This window comes from Gossypium arboreum, chromosome 6 (genome assembly GCF_025698485.1).
Source record: "Gossypium arboreum isolate Shixiya-1 chromosome 6, ASM2569848v2, whole genome shotgun sequence".
In the NCBI taxonomy this organism is placed as follows: Eukaryota; Viridiplantae; Streptophyta; class Magnoliopsida; order Malvales; family Malvaceae; genus Gossypium; species Gossypium arboreum.
The window spans coordinates 129,896,164-129,912,686 of record NC_069075.1 but is presented as its reverse complement, the minus strand read 5'-3'; the positions used below and the strand labels follow the sequence as shown (position 1 = coordinate 129,912,686).

General features: G+C 37.6%; 1 non-coding gene across 1 annotated transcript; it reads left to right on the top strand.

The window, feature by feature from the left end:
- Window positions 1-15,661: 15,661 nt before the first annotated feature.
- Window positions 15,662-15,767, top strand: LOC128294405 (small nucleolar RNA R71). The gene has a single exon (XR_008284717.1). It is a non-coding gene; the product is annotated as a small nucleolar RNA R71 (small nucleolar RNA).
- The last annotated feature ends 756 nt before the right edge of the window (window positions 15,768-16,523 follow it).

Sequence of the window (16,523 nt, the reverse complement as noted above, 5' to 3'; positions counted from 1 at the left end):
ACAACTTGATGAGTTGGAAGTGCTGAGGTTGTTTTCCTATGAGAATGCCAAAATGTGTAAAGAAAGATCAAAGAGACGGCATGACACCCCTAGCCCATATTCGTCACCAAATTAGGGTCAAGAGGTATTACCGGACATATCAAAACATTTTACAGACATTTCACAAACACATCATAGCATCATAGTTAAACATCATCATAAAGTCCTTTTTTTAGGTCAACGAGACCTTAAACATACATTAGGAAAGAGATCGAGACTATACCAAACACATATAAAATTTTTGAAACTTAACAAATTTTTCTAAGTTACAAAGGTCACACGCCCATATAAACAAGCCATGTGCCTCACATGGCATTAGACACGACCGTGTGTCTACGCCGTGGTAAAACAGGGCATACATATTGTCTTGTCCACACGGTCACCTAACACGCCCGTGTGTTAAGCCCGTGCTCAAAACTGGCTACACGGCCTGGCACACATCCGTGTGTACAACCATGTGGTCTGTTCAGGCTTATTTTGAAATGGCCTTGAGCAACAATGTACAGACACACGCCCGTGTCCCTACCCGTGTGAGCACAAAATAGGCCATTTACAAGGCCAAAATGTCACCCAATTTGAGTCATTCCTACAAGCATCATTCAAGCATCAATATACCACATTTTCAGCCAATTTCAATCTCAAAACATATATCATTCAAGTCATGTTATCATCAGTCTATTTCATGCTCAATATCTATACCAAAACATACCAAAAACATAAGCCAAATTCATTCAATCATACATTAACAACATCTCAATTTCTTATCCATCTTCATGCCAAACTTATACCAAATTTAACAATTAAACACATACCAATTTGACCTTACCATTTTCTCATCAGATAAACCATAACAAAACCAAACCATATTCACATCCATTATCAAGCCATATCACTACGCAAAACATATATTTACATCTCAAAACTTATTGACATACTTCTAGCCTATACATGCCACATAACCAAATCTCAAAACATTATTTACCGAAATGATAACTGGATAGTGTGATGACGTCTCCATCGACTTTCAACCCGAGCAGATCTCCAAAAATCTATAAACATAGGAAAAACACACAGAATAAGCTTCGAGAGCTTAGTAAGCCATAAGCAAATAAATCTTCACAAGATCATGTATATAATTCAACTTGAATAAGCCAAATTTAGTTAACTTCATACACATATTCAATCACCTTTCTTATATAATCCAACATCACCACATTAAGTAACTTCATTAGACTTATTTATCGGTGAACATATAAACTATGCTTTCAATTTCAAATAACGACCATTAGATCATTCATATAAATTAAGCTTACACAATTTCATTACATAACCAACCGAAACATGGTCATTTATTACATTTCATGCATAAAACTATATCAATTTCTTTTTATGAATTTCAAAACCCAAATAACCATAACAAATCACACATCCAAACCATGTTTCATTTTTCATAATTCTCATGTCCGAAACATAAGACCACAATTTCATATAATGAGCATATATAACACATTGTTCATTATCATATATTTTACTTATTGTCATTTGAATCATACTCACATTTCGTATCAGAATTTCATATAAAAATCACATGTACCTGAATCATATATGGCAAAACACAATTACAATTCCACATTTCTCATATAATTCATTTGATCATAGTTCACTTGCTAGTATCCACATCTCATTTTCACATAGATCATATATAAACTGATAATAATCATACTCACTTTCATTGTTTAATTTCATGTACCTCACAACATACTTGATTCAGATGCACATACTTATATTTATTTATTTCTCGAAATGCCCGTTGAATCGTTTGAAATTAATAAGTATACTCGGATAGCTTAAGAAGCTCGTACAATACCAACGTCCCAAACGTGGTCTTATATGTAATCAATATCGATATGATATCTCAAGTCGATGCCAACGTCCCAAATGTGGTCTTATACAAAATCATATCTCAAAATCCTATGTCATGACATATGTAACGCCCCTTACCCGTACTCGAGATCTGGACAAGGTACAGGGCATTACTGTGCATGAACATGACATTTCCGGGAAAATTTTGGGCAATAAAATTTTGTTTCAATTGAAAACCAATCAATCATATTCATAGTGTCCTATTATGGACCTATGAGGCCCAAGACATACATTGAGAATCGTCTGGGACTAAACCGAGAACTTAAGAATGTTTTTAGAAAATCTCTTAGGTTAAGCCTCACACGCCTGTGTGGAGGCAATGCACATGTCTGTGTGCTTTGGGACACCCCCGTGTCCCTTAGCCGTGGGGAATTAATTGAATTTATTTTTCATTTCGAACCTACAGGGGTTTACATACGGCTGAGCACACCCCCGTGTCCCTGGCCAGTATACTTCACACGGCCTAGACATGCCCGTGTTTTCGCCCGCGCCCAAAAACTAGAGTATTCTGTTTATGACGTCATCATGCATTTAGGGGCACACTACCAAGACACATGCCTGTGTGCTAGGCCATGTCCTCCACACGGCTGAGACATACGGTCGTGTCTCTACTCGTGTTTTTACTACCTTGCATTCTAGCCTAAATATTTTAGGTGCAGAGGACACACAGCCATACCACACGCCCATGAGGTTGATCGTGTGTCACACATGGCCTAGACACACGCCTGTGTGTCTATCCGTGTGGACCTTTTTAGAGGCTACAAATCTAAGCCAATGGTCACCCTTTAGAACCACTCATATTCGCGAAACTCAATGATGTTTAACATGGCCTAAATATGTCTGAATACTACCATAAATGGTCTATTGCATGTTAACCTTATCTTATCGGTTATGTACATGCTAATTTATCCTCTTTGTATTTAGGATTTCCATCTCGTTCAAAAAAACATTTAGACTGGGCTCATTGTTACAACTCATTGCCAACTATGACCTAACCATCCTAAGTGGTTTGACCACATTTCATATGTCTACTTATAATATACCACATTTAATCACAAACAAGCACAATTAATAGGTCATAGCCTACATCACAATGAGCCATGTCTTATGCCCATATACAAAAAGAATAAGTTTAATATTTAAGCCTTTACGTAGGCCAACCAATGACACATATCACAAAATAACCAGGACCTATACATGTCATTGAAACAAAATAAAATATCTATATATCAAAGCAAAACAAGTTGATAGTGTTGACAATGCTCCAATCGTCTTCCAATCTTTACGAGTCCACGAGCTCTGTAAAACATGGAAAGAAGAGGGGGTAAGCATTAACATGCTTAGTAAGTTTGGATAACGGGAAAGTAAACTTACCGGTTATTTAGCATGCAATCATACAAGACATTTAGGCCAGACATTTGTAGTAAAATTTCTTATCACATATACTCAACCATCAAGTTAGTTTCATGCCAGTACAAAGTAACATCCTTCATAGATAAGTTCAACAATTCAAACATGTCTATTCCCATTTAACGTTTTAATCCCGTTGAATTTCTTGGAATCTCGATGGATATCTCGTTTACCATCAAATCATGCAAGTGATCCTTTAAATGCTCACTCCCGTGAACCTCACTTTTATAGCGGGATTACCAGTCTAGGCTAAATCCCCAATAACGTAACTCACAGAGCAATGTTTGGATTACCAGTCCAGGCTAAATCCCCTACAATGACATATACTCCTACGACTTCAAGTCTGAATTACCAGTCCAGGCTAAATTCAGATCCTATTCAGATTACCCGTTCGGGCTAAATCCATCAAGCACACATATTCTTCGAGATGCTAGATCACTATAGGATCACCCGTCCAGGCTAGATCTTTTATACCATTATTTCATTTTTGAGTAATCCATCAGACATTTCTTTTTATTCGACTGGGACATTTCATCATAACATTAATAATTTTTGTGTTGTCATACAATAAATATTACTATTATAATTCGTATATGTACATACATCTTTAATGTATTTAAAGATAGTTTACATTCGAGTTACACGAACTTACCTGGTAATTGCTTAGGTTTCGTATTTTAGTTATTCTGAAACTTTTCGTTTTCCACGATCCATCTCTGAAATTAGTTCATCGGGGTCTATATCAGTAAAAATAAATTATTAATACCCCATGCTATTTATTTCGGACCAAAAATTCACCCCCGGGTAAGATGACCATTTTGCCACTGACATTTCAAAATTTTACAATTTAGTCCCTAGGCTCGTAAAATGAAATACATGCAATTCCATGGTTACCCAAGCCTAGCTAAATGTATTATAAACTCATACTATTCCTCATTTTCCACTATTTCACATTTCTACCACATATTTTTACTTTTTGCAAAAAGGTCCTTTTAGGGGTTTTTCACGAAAGTCTCTTAGGAAAAGATGTTTAACACACATCTAACTTTCATATTCCTCCATAAATCATCAAGGAACAAACATTTCACACCTGGGTTATTTTTCAAACATGAACCCTAGCTTAAAATATGGGTAGAAATGGAGAGAACATGTTACAAGGATATCAAAAATACAAAGAACATTAAAAATGGGGCTAAGAGTCAATTACTATTAAGCTTAGAAAGTGAAGAAACCCTAGTTATAGTGTCCCTTAGAATTTCTGCAGCAAGAGGGAGAACAATGGCTGATTTTTGCCTTCATTTTTCCTTTTTATTGATTTTATTACCAAATGACCAAAATGCCCTTCCTTACTAAACTTCCAACATTTTCCATGCATGCCTATTTTTGTCCAAAAACTTAGAAATTGGGAAAATTACTCTTTAAGGACCTCTAATTAATATTCCAAACAATTTCACACAAATTGCTTCTAGAATCCAAGTTTTACAATTTATTCAATTTGGTCCCTGATTTCCAACTTGACACCTTACACATAGAATTCCTCCATGAAACTTTAACACATGCTTACTTTCATTTTCTAGGCCTCATAATAATCATAAAACAAATATTTTGTCATCGGATTTGAGGTCCCAAAACCACTCTTTCGACTAGGCCCAATTTTGGGATGTTACAACATATGTATCCTCTACTATTCCTATAGTTCGTACGGGGCTTTCAGACGTCATAATTCTACCAATTCAAGCTCGTAACTAGTCCTCAAACTCTCAATTCAATTCGTGATATACACATATATTTATTATAATTCAATTCAACACATATAACACATATACATGATACGTGATATTTGCGACAGGTTTTAAATATTTATACTTAATCGTTCTTGAAACTAACTATTATCACGATGAAGGCAAGTGTACCTATTGAACAGTAGTATAGCTTTAGCAAGACCGTATTGTCGAACCCAAAGGAACCAAGAGTACTAATAATTACTTTCTTTTTAATATCTAGCCTAAAAATTAAGGGATTTGTTTATCTAAACAAATTAAGTAAACTAAGAGTGCATAGAGAGAAATTGGGAAACGATTTTGGGAAAAATTCAATTGATTAAGACAATACCCAAGGAAAAATCCACCTAGACTTCACTTGTTATTTGACTCTGAATCAGACGATTTATTTATTTGACTTGATCTGTAGAAATTCCTAAGTTATATTATTATCTCTCTCGAGACTAATAACGTCTAACCCTAGGGTGATTAATTGAAATCTCTTTCTAATTAACACCTAGTGTTGCATTAACTCGATCTATGGATCCCCTTATTAGGTTTCACCCTAATCCGAAAAAATCTTATCACCCTATCTCTAGGCGTGCAATCAATTCCGCTTAATTATGACAAATTTACTCTTAAACAGGGTCTATTCCTCCTCTGAATAAGAGCATCAACTTGAATCAATATCCTGGAATATTAAAACAATAATTAAGAACAAGTCAAATATTTATCATACAATTCAGATAATAATAACAAGATCCGTCTTAGGTTTCATTCCCCTTAGGTATTTAGGGGGTTTAGTTCCTAATTATAGAAGAAAACATTTTAGAAGAATAATGAATACAAAACATAAAGAAAACCCAAAACCCCTTAATGGAAATTGAAGGGAGATCTTCAGTCTTGATGATGAATCTGGCTTCTGAGATGGACCAATCGGCTTCCCTTGAGTAATTCCTTGCGTCCTACTCTGCGTCCTCCCTCCTAAGTGCCTCCTCAGGTGTTTAAATAGGCTTTAGAATGCCTAAGAGCCCTCAAAATTGGCCTTTTTCGAATAGGGTTATACTTGGGCTCGGTAGGTGTAACACCCCAAACTCGGCCTAGAAGTTAGGCCCGAATCTGGCGTGTCACATTGAAGTGTTTTTCGAAAACCATGTTCTCATTGAAAACCCTTCTGACTACTCAAAACCTCTGGCCATTTTAAAACTTTTGAAACGTTAATTCCCTTAAAAATCTTACTTGCTGCGGAAGCTTACTTTTAAATAGTTGCGAAAACGAGATATTTTGAAAACCAGCTGTTGTTTTGGAAAATCGTGCCTTACTTCTAACAGATATTAAGCATACTAAATAAATTTCCCAAATAAAAGGTTAAAAAAATAAAGAGGCCTTAATACAACCCAAATCAAAAACCAAGTGCTTAACTAAATAACGAAATAGAAAAACATGTGCAATTGTGTGGTCGCCTCCGAGTCCCTCTGCGACACCGATCCACCTAACGCTGGGGATTACCTGCACAGTTAATAAACGGGGTGAGTTTATGAAAACTCAGTGTGTAATCCCCTTACTAGAGTAACAGTCAGTAAATAGACAGAATTCAGATCGATCAGGCCGAGCCCATTACAAGATAAGATATAGTCCGATTCAGAACATACGTGGGCTAAAGCCCGTTAGAATAGCATTTGGGTTACAACCCATAATAGAATTAATTGAGCCTAGCCCATCTTAGCCTCAGTTGGGACGAATCCCACATAGCAATAATATCACATTAATATCATACATGCAATACTGTGCAACCCACCCTAATAATCCAACCGCTACACACCAACTCCGTCCCCCGGTACACATCATGTTAGGATATAAATATCGACCCACCCATCTGATACACATCAATGGTAGCCCAATTGCGGTACTACCTTTATTACAACAAGCTGCTAATCAAATATTAGGCTTAATAGCCATCGGTGGATCCACGATTGTCAAGCAACCATGCGATCCTCATATACTTCCTCCGTTCCATAATTCGCAACCCATGCAATTTTTCGTGTATATCATGCTCAATCATCACACATGTATGCAGAATAGCCATACTCAGTAACAGTCTTTTAAACATATATTAAGAGCATATTAGTCATACAACCACAGTCAAGTCAATTAAAATGCGGTCATACATTCATAATCAAATCAGTCAAATTCAAAGTCTAAGTCAGTCATTTTACCCTTCAATGGTATGTCAGTCATTTTACACTACAAGGGTATTTCAGTAATTTTACACTACAAGGGTATTTCGATAATTTTACAAATCGGGGGTGTTTCGATAATTTTACAAATTAAGGGTATTTTGGTAATTTTACAAATCGAGGGTGTTTCGATAATTTTACAAATCGAGGGTGTTTCGATAATTTTACAAATCAAGGGTGTTTCAGTAATTTCATAAATCGGGGATATTTCGGTTATTTTACAAATTAAGGGTATTTTGGTAATTTCACAATCGAGGTTAGTTTGGCAATTTTACAAATCGGGGGTATTTCAATAATTTTACAAATCGAGGGTGTTTTGGTAATTTCACAAATAGAGGGTATTTTGGTAATTTTACAAATTGAGGGTATTTCGATAATTTCACAAATTAGGGTATTTCAACAATTTCACAATCGAGGGTATTTCGATAATTTTACAAATCGGCGGTATTTTGATAATTTTACAAATCGAGGGTATTTTAATAATTTCTTTTTATTATGGGTTTATTACTTACCTTAGCCCATTAACAAGTCCTCGTTGGCTAAAGTGAGCAGATACTATGCACCAGGTAGGATTCCAGAGAATAGGAGGTGAGTCATTAAGACTGCTTAAGTACCAAGCTCTCTATTGATCCAATCCTAGACATGCATATACCCATTGCCACACCTTAACCTTATGACTCGTCCACGATCGCGATTAATTAATTATTTAAGTTTTATGTCTGCTTGAGTAGTTACCAAAAACTAGGTCCACAACCCCTTTACTAAACACTAACAGATCCACACTTATTCATTTGGCCCCTTTAGGCCCAATCTTGTTCACATGGCCCATCAGGCCCAATCATATTCATACGGCCCATCAGGCCTAATCACATTCACATGGCCCATCAGGTCTAATCACATTCATATGGCTCGTCAAGCCTAACTACTTCCCACCTAACAGTTAGATTTACACAAGCGGACCCACGGGCCCATCGGGCCCATTCGGCCCCAACACACGAGAACGTTCGTGATAGCTTTTAACTTTTGCCGATTTCTAACAAAGAAGGGCGTGAATACACACCTGTTTATGAGAACGCACCGAAGTCCATGATCACCAACCTTGGTACATCCTGCATTGGGTCTTAATCACCTTTTTCTTTTTCCCCAACTCATCTGGTTCGCTTTATTTAAAGCCAGCTTCTCACCAATTCCCATGTTAGCTTCCCGATGTGGGATTACTTTCAACCATTAGGAAAATTCCTTATTTTCTTATGATCACCTCAACCACAGGTTCCAGTCCAACTCCACCTCCTACATAGCTCAAATAGAAAAATAAATACTCCATTACGCATCCCAAGACTTGAACCTTAGACCTTACAGTTACACAACATGCCACCTTGCCATTCCACCACAGGCTCTTTCTATATCATATTTTATCCTTAATTAAATATAAGGTCTATAGGCCAAAGTTCAGGTTCCCTTAAAAGAAAAACCAAAATAAATTGCAAGAGCCAAGACTTGAACCCAGGCTCCCTTGCAACCTTAATGACGCTACAACCACTAGACAACAAGCTTCCTTGTGTCATTTATTTACCACAATAATTTAAAAGGCCTTCATCCAAACACCTAGGATTTTATTCACTTAAAACCAAAATATTTGCTAAAGCCCAAGTTTGAATCCAATATTTCTCCAACACTTCTTAGGGCCATTAACCACTAAAGCAGACATTTAATTATGTCATTTCCTTGTACAATTAAATGCTTATATACAACCTCCTTACTGACCCATACTAAAGACCCAATAGTTCTAGGCCCAAATTCGGGGTGTTAAGTAGGGACATGCCTGTGTGACACATCCATGTGCGATTACTCCAGCCAGTGGTCAAGGCTATTGAATAGGCACGGACGTGTAGTCTACCCATGTAAGTCATGCTTCAATCCTTCCAAAGGGACACAGCTGTGTGACACGCTCGTGTGAGGAAGTCTAGGCCGTGTTGATTTCCCATGTGGGTCTATTTTCTCCATTTTTGGCCCGTTTCTCACTCTGTTTACTCTTCTATGCTTACCTAAGTATAAAACATAAAATTAAAGAATCGAGAGCATCAAATTCACAAACTCTAAGGAGAAACTATCCATAAATGTGCTAAGCATGGGATAAAAACATGTATAAATTACGATTTATCAAATACCCCTACACTTAAGCGTTTGCTTGTCTTTAAGCAAAATCCTAAACTCACAATCAAAATAAATTCTTTTCAATTTATAATCCCTATCAATAATATCTCAAAATAATCCATAAGTATTCATACATAAAAAATTCAACTAAAAGTACATCAAAGTTTCAAACATTTGAAGTTGAGTATTTTATCACGAAAACATAGGTGTCGCCCCTTATCTAAGTGATTACCTTTGATCAAAATATAATAGAGTTTAACATCCTCACTAAAGGTTCACTCAAATCACTCTAGGTGTTTAAGGACATCAATTAAAGCACTCATTAGTCAATATGGAAAGTTATTACCATAGGCTTGCTTGAAAATCAAATCTCCACCACGATATATTGAGCTGATACATCAATCAAAAAGGTCTTTAGAGGGTTGTAATGTGGCTTTGGTTAGGGGGTGTGGTCACAAGCTGAAGGAAAAATGTTAGAATCGAGATTGAATTGAAAATTTACCTAGCTAGAAAAATAACTAGTCATCAGTTGAATGAAAGTGAGCTTCTTCTCAGAATATGGAATTAGCACTCAAACTCAAAAACGATGAATTACTACTAATATGTATTGAAGTAATTTTTTTTAAGAACAAGTCAAATACATAGAAGAACAAAACATATCTAAGCAATTAGTTCAAATCAAATCTCGACAAAAATAGGGATCAAATTAGGGGATTTCAACAATAATGGGTTATGGGTTAATATTGAGGATAAATCAATTAATGGCTTGTTAGGCTCAAAGGGGTTCACTAAGGGTTAATTATGAAGGTAGGATTTTGTGGAGTGAGTGGGTTAAACCTAAGTGCCTTTATCATCTTGACATATCAAATCAAATGGTATGGTCTTGACATGCATAATCAAGCAAGTTCTATAATAACAAATCAATAATGACGCACTCATAATAAAAGTAAGCATGAAAGATATAAAATATGCTCTAAAGACTCAAGATCTCACAAAAATTATGGCTTTTTTATGTTTAAACTTGTGAATTTCAACTCACGATAATACCTAAACTTAGGGAAACAACCTAAAAGTTTATAATCCTTGAAAAATCGACTTATCATGCTTGATTCCCTAATGTCTTAAAGTTTAAACAATCAATGCATAAATACCTATGTTTTAATTCAAGACATATCAATAAAAATAAAAAATTAATTAAAATTCATTCTAATAGTGATATGAGTGATTCACGTGAGAACAAGACAAAATTCAGTGATTTCTAATGATGATATGAAAGATCCCTCCACACTTAAGATGTACATTGCCCTCAATGTACAAAGATAGATATATTGAAAAATATAGATAAATAATCATAAGTTAGGGAGAGAAGTGAAACTTCTTAAATGATGAATGAACTCCTTGAATTGGAGTTATGGAGAATAATCGGCAAAGGCAATGATGAGAGTGGAGGAGGATACTCCGGTGGTGGTAGAGGTTCATTAGTCCATAAGTCTTGAGCCAAAAGAATATTATATCCGGTGGTAGCTATGGTCGTGGCTGAGCAAGACATGGTAGTCGTGGAGAACCTTTGCCAGTGGAGTTTTTAGTTCCTATGCGATGATGAGCTTTGGAGCTCTTTTATAACTGTGATAGAATTAGGAACTTTTTAGGAAATATAAGGAAGCATAATTACTCGTAATGAAATAGATGAAACTATAAATTATTCAATAAAAATTATAAAAACTAAAATTAAAATAATAATAAAGGAAAATGAAATAAAAAGTACTTAAATAAGATAAATAAAGATAAAAGTGAAAATGAAAATAATAAATAAAAAGTTTTTAAATATCGTCATCGCCGGATGGTTCGCGAGGTGGTGGCGGCGATGAGATGTGAAGGTGCTGACAAATCTAATGAAGTGTAGCATCAATGTGATAAAAACGCTAAAAATACTATTGCTCAAATCTAGTAAGGCGCTCAGAAATGTCAGAGTATGAAGCCGCCGTATGAACTGGACGATGGATGGGTGGTGGCTGAGACGGTGGGTCCTTATGACGTGGAGGGACATCATCAGTAATGTCCTCTGGGTCCTCCTCCTCGGTGGACTGGACGAGGCGGTACTGAGGAGGATAGGTGCCACGTCGTTTCTTGATCATCCTCATGTTTAGCATGCTCAAGATACCCTGTGGGGATATCTGACTGATGCGAGTAAGGGAGGATGATTGTGCCGTTGTGTTGAGGAGCCCAAAGTGTCTTGCCAATCGAGTAACTTAGGGCCTGATAGAGATGACCCCTCTCCTATGTTGCTCTGTCTGATGGCGGATGGTGAGAGCGATGAAGTAGAGAAGGTCGAGGATGTGCTCGTTTGCCATGATCCATAAGAAATAGACGTCGTGGGTGGTGACGACGCCGATGCTCTCTCGTCGTCCCAACAGAGTGTGAGCCAAGATGGCATGTAAGTACCTCAAGGATAGAGGGAGAGCTGATGCCTTGAAGTGGCTAGGATTATATGAGGCCGAGGCAAGGACGAGGTCCTGCCAACACTTTGAGGGAGAGTAGTGGATGTGGCGGTGGAGGGTGTCGAGTTCATTGTCATCCTTGAACTCCTCCGTGTACAGCCCTAGTGCAATCCTGAACTTGGGTTCGCTCAACTGGCGCACAAGACCACCAAGGCGGAACTGGACCGTTCCAGGATCGTCGAAGTTTGTCATGATGACTTGGAGATGGAAGGTCAAGCATAGTTCCATCAGGAGCTCGAGGTATGTCGGCTCGATGATCTCAAAAAAAAGGCCCCACAGTTCAGTCGTCAAGAGGGCTCAGACCATGTCAGCCATCTGAATTTGTTCAAGTGTGGCCCAGTCAATGTAGCGGCCCATACCTAGGGTCGGGACCGTAATATCTAAAATAGCTCCTCTTGGGGTCCTAAGGGGAACTCGAGGAAAGGGTGCCTAATCTCTGCGGTAGTATCTGAGGATGACGCTGCTTCTTTCCTTTTCTTCGAGGCAGGGACAACGGTTTTCTTACCACGTGAGGATGACATTGTATACCTGCATTGAAAATTCCAAGTTCAACCAATACGCCCCAAAAATAGCATGGAAACACAAAGCTAAATAGGAATATTTCATGAGACTCGCGTATTAGATGAAGAGAACAAAACTAAAACAACTAAAGCAAATATATGAAGTTATTAAAATAGGACTATGAGAATAATAAGATGGGAATATCTAATGTATGAATGCATGTGGGTAAGCATAAAATCCATGAAAACAAGAAAGATGGATGAATGTAATATGAAAAATGGCAAAATTCTTTAATAATAAGCATGAGTATTTCTATTATTCTACTATGAACGTTCACTTAAAATAGTCAAATGGATCAGAGAAAACATGAATTAGGCAAAATATTTAAAGAAAATAGAGAGAAAAGAGTAAACAAACGTAAAAGGGAGAAGCTTGGGTTATCGGAAACAATGTTATAGGTGGCGCACGGGCACGGCAGGTAGGGCGTGCGAAGTTACAGCGGCTAGGGTTAGGGATTTTTGGGGAGGGAGATGATGAATAGTCAAAGGTTTATATAGATTTTAGGGCACACGACCGTGGGGCACGCTTGTGTGCCCTAATTTTTTCCCGTGTGTTTCTTGATTTTTAAATTTAGGTGTGTCTGACATTCGACCTACGCCCATGTTCCTTGGGCGTGTGGGTGCCCATGGCTGTGTCGGACGACCATGTCTTGCTTCGTTCGCTTCTCCCACGCCCGTGTTAGTTTGACAGTGTCGACCACGGGGGCTGAGCACAAGCGTGTCGAACGCCCGAACTAAATTGATAGGTTCGCCTATGATTTCAAAACACGGGCGTGTCGCACGCTCATGTTGGTTTGGCAGTTTCGTCCATGGCTTTATCACACGGCCGTGGTGACTTATCACATCCCGTGATGGGGAAAAATTCTCTGTTTTCACACAACCGTATCACACGGCCGTGTCTCCTCCTGTGGTGTGTGCACGGCCTAAGGCATGCCCGTGTGCCTGGTCGTGTGGATGGGAAAACCCTATGTTTCAAGACTCAGTTAGTAGGTTAGATATGAAAAACTAGAATTTAAATAAATCATTACTGTTAGTGCTCGGGTTACCTCTCGAGAAGCGCTTATTTATAGTCTAAGCTTGACTTACCTCTCTGGTGTGTGATCCTGGTGGCTCGAGGAGTTTACAATCCCCATCCCTGCTATCAACTTTATCAATATAAGGTTTAAGACGAGTATTGTTTACCTGAAAAGTTCTGAATTTGGGGTGAATTACCATGACTGTACCATATGCGAAAATACTGAGTACCGCAATAGGAATTTCTTCATTAGGTTCGGAAGTGGTAATGCGAGGATCTACTACATCTAGTAGTACTTTGTCTCCAACCTTAAGTTGATTTGGTGATGTATTGAGCTCGTCCTGGCTTGGTTTCAGTTTATCGGGTGTTCTTGATTTCTGTGTCAATCATTCATCTAGTTCCTCAATTTGTAGCCTTTGTTCTTCATAGATAGGTCCTTTGTTGTTGCTTGAACATGGCTCCTGTAGGTTCTTCGAACTTTTTTCTTGCAAAGTAGGTTGCACCACATGGTCAGTTTTAGTAGAATGATTTATACAACCATCTTTAATTTTCAATGTGTTACTCGAATTACTAGCTTGAAAGGTGATTGTTTCGTCTCCCACACGAAGTGTGAGTTCACCTGTACCAAGATCAATTATTGTTCTAGCGGTTGCTAAAAAGGGCCTCCCTAAAATTAAAGGAACGTTACTATCCTCTTCTATGTCTAGAACAACGAAATCAACTGGGAATATAAATTTGTCAATTTTAAAGAGTACATCTTCAATAATCCCCCGAGGAAATCTGATTATTTTATCGGCTAATTGAATACTCATCCTAGTTTGTTTGGGTTTCCCAAGACCTAGTTGTTTAAATATTTTGTAAGGCATGACATTGATACTAGCCCCTAAATCAGCTAAAACATTATTTACATCTAGGCTACCAATTAAACAGGGAATCGTAAAACTCCCTGGATCTTTTAATTTGTTGGCTAGCTTATTCTGTAATATGGCTGAGCAAACCGCATTTAGTTCCACATGCGACGCCTCATCCAACTTTCGCTTATTTGTTAAAAGCTCATTTAAGAATTTGACTTGTTTAGCATCTGCGAAAGAGCTTTAATAAACGGTAAGTTATTATGTAACTTATTTAATAATTTAAGGAATTTACCAAATTGTTCTTTTGTGCGGTCTTTCCTTGTCACGTTTGGGTATGGTACACGAGGTTTGTATTCTTTACTTACCGGTTTCTGGTCATTGTGCTCCACCTCACCCTTACCTTTACTTACCACTATTTTTTGCCTCGGTTCTGGTTCAGGTGCAACTAACCCTTCCTCATTTTGAATGGTAATTGCATTAATTTGATCCCTTGGGTTAGATTTAGTGTTACTCGGTAGGCTACCTTGTGGTCGTTCAGATATCAATTTAGCGAGTTGACCTATCTAAGTTTCAAGCCCTTAGATCGATGCTTGTTGACTTTTAACTGCTGTCTCAGTATTCTAAAAACTAGTTTCTGACATCGAGATGAATTTTGTTAGCATCTCCTCAAGGTTCGGCTTTTTCTCTTATTGGTAGGGTGGTTGTTGGAAGCCTGCAGGTGGTGGTGGTCGCTGATTCCCTTGGCCTCCCCATGAAAAATTTGGGTGATTCTTCCATCCTGCATTGTAAGTATTGCTATACTAATTATTTTGAGATTGAGGATTATTACCCATGTAATTTAACTACTCATTCTCCATATTGTGGCCATAGAGTGGATATTTTGGATTGTTCGATCCAACTCCACTTCCTTCGCACTTCATTACTGGGTGAACCGGTGAAGAACCAAGGAAACCGTCAATTTTTTTTTATTCAAAAGTTCTACCTTATTAGAGAGCATGGTGACCAAATCGACGTTAAAAACACCAGTTGTTTTTGTTGGCTTTGTCTTCATGACTTGCCACTGATAATTATTCAGTGACATCTCTTCTATAAATTCATAAGCATCTTCAGGTGTCTTATTATTGATGGTTCCACCAGCGGCTGCGTCGATTATCTGTTGAGTCGAAGGATTCAGGCCATTATGAAACGTTTGAACTTGTGGCCAAAGTGGTAACCCATGGTGATGGCACCTTCTCAAAAGGTCCTTGTATCTCTCCCATGCATTGTAGAGTGTTTCTAAATCCATCTGCACAAAAGAAGAGATATCATTATGTAATTTGGCTGTTTTAGCTGGCGGAAAATATTTTAGTGAAAACTTTTCGGTCATTTGTTCCCAAGTAGTGATTGACCCTCGTGGTAGCGAGTTCAACCATTGTTTAGCGATATTCCTCAATGAAAAGGGAAACAATCGAAGGCGAATGGCATCATCAGAAACACCATTGATTTTAAAAGTGTCGCAAAATTCTAAGAAGTTTGCCAAGTGAACGTTGGGATCCTCGTCCTGCAAACCATCAAACTGAGCAAACTGTTGGATCATTTGACTGGTGTTAGGTTTCAGTTCAAAATTATTTGCAGCAACAGCAGACCTAACTATGCTCGATTCAATTCTTGTTAAAGAAGATTTAGCATAATCATACATAGTATGCAGAGCATGATTCTGATTAGCAGCAATTGCAGGAGGTAGCAGATTTTCTTGGTTTTCAGCTATCTTCTCGGTTGTGGTTGAAATATTGTCCTCTTGCTCTTCCACTGTGTATTTTAAGCTTTGCCTTATTTCTCTTAGATTTTTGTGAACTGGGCGATCGATCTCACCGTCAAAAAGTAGGGGTCTTGACGGGTTTCTTCTAGTTATAAACTAGAAAAACCTGTCAGAAGAAAATAAATGAAGAATTAGAAATGAAAAGAAAATTTTAAATTGCAATAAAAGTAAAATTGCTAAAGTAATAAAATTCGAGAGTTCCTAATATCCTAGTTCCCCGGTAATAGTGCCAAAAACTTGATACGTGAAATTCGCGATAGGTTTTAGATATTTAT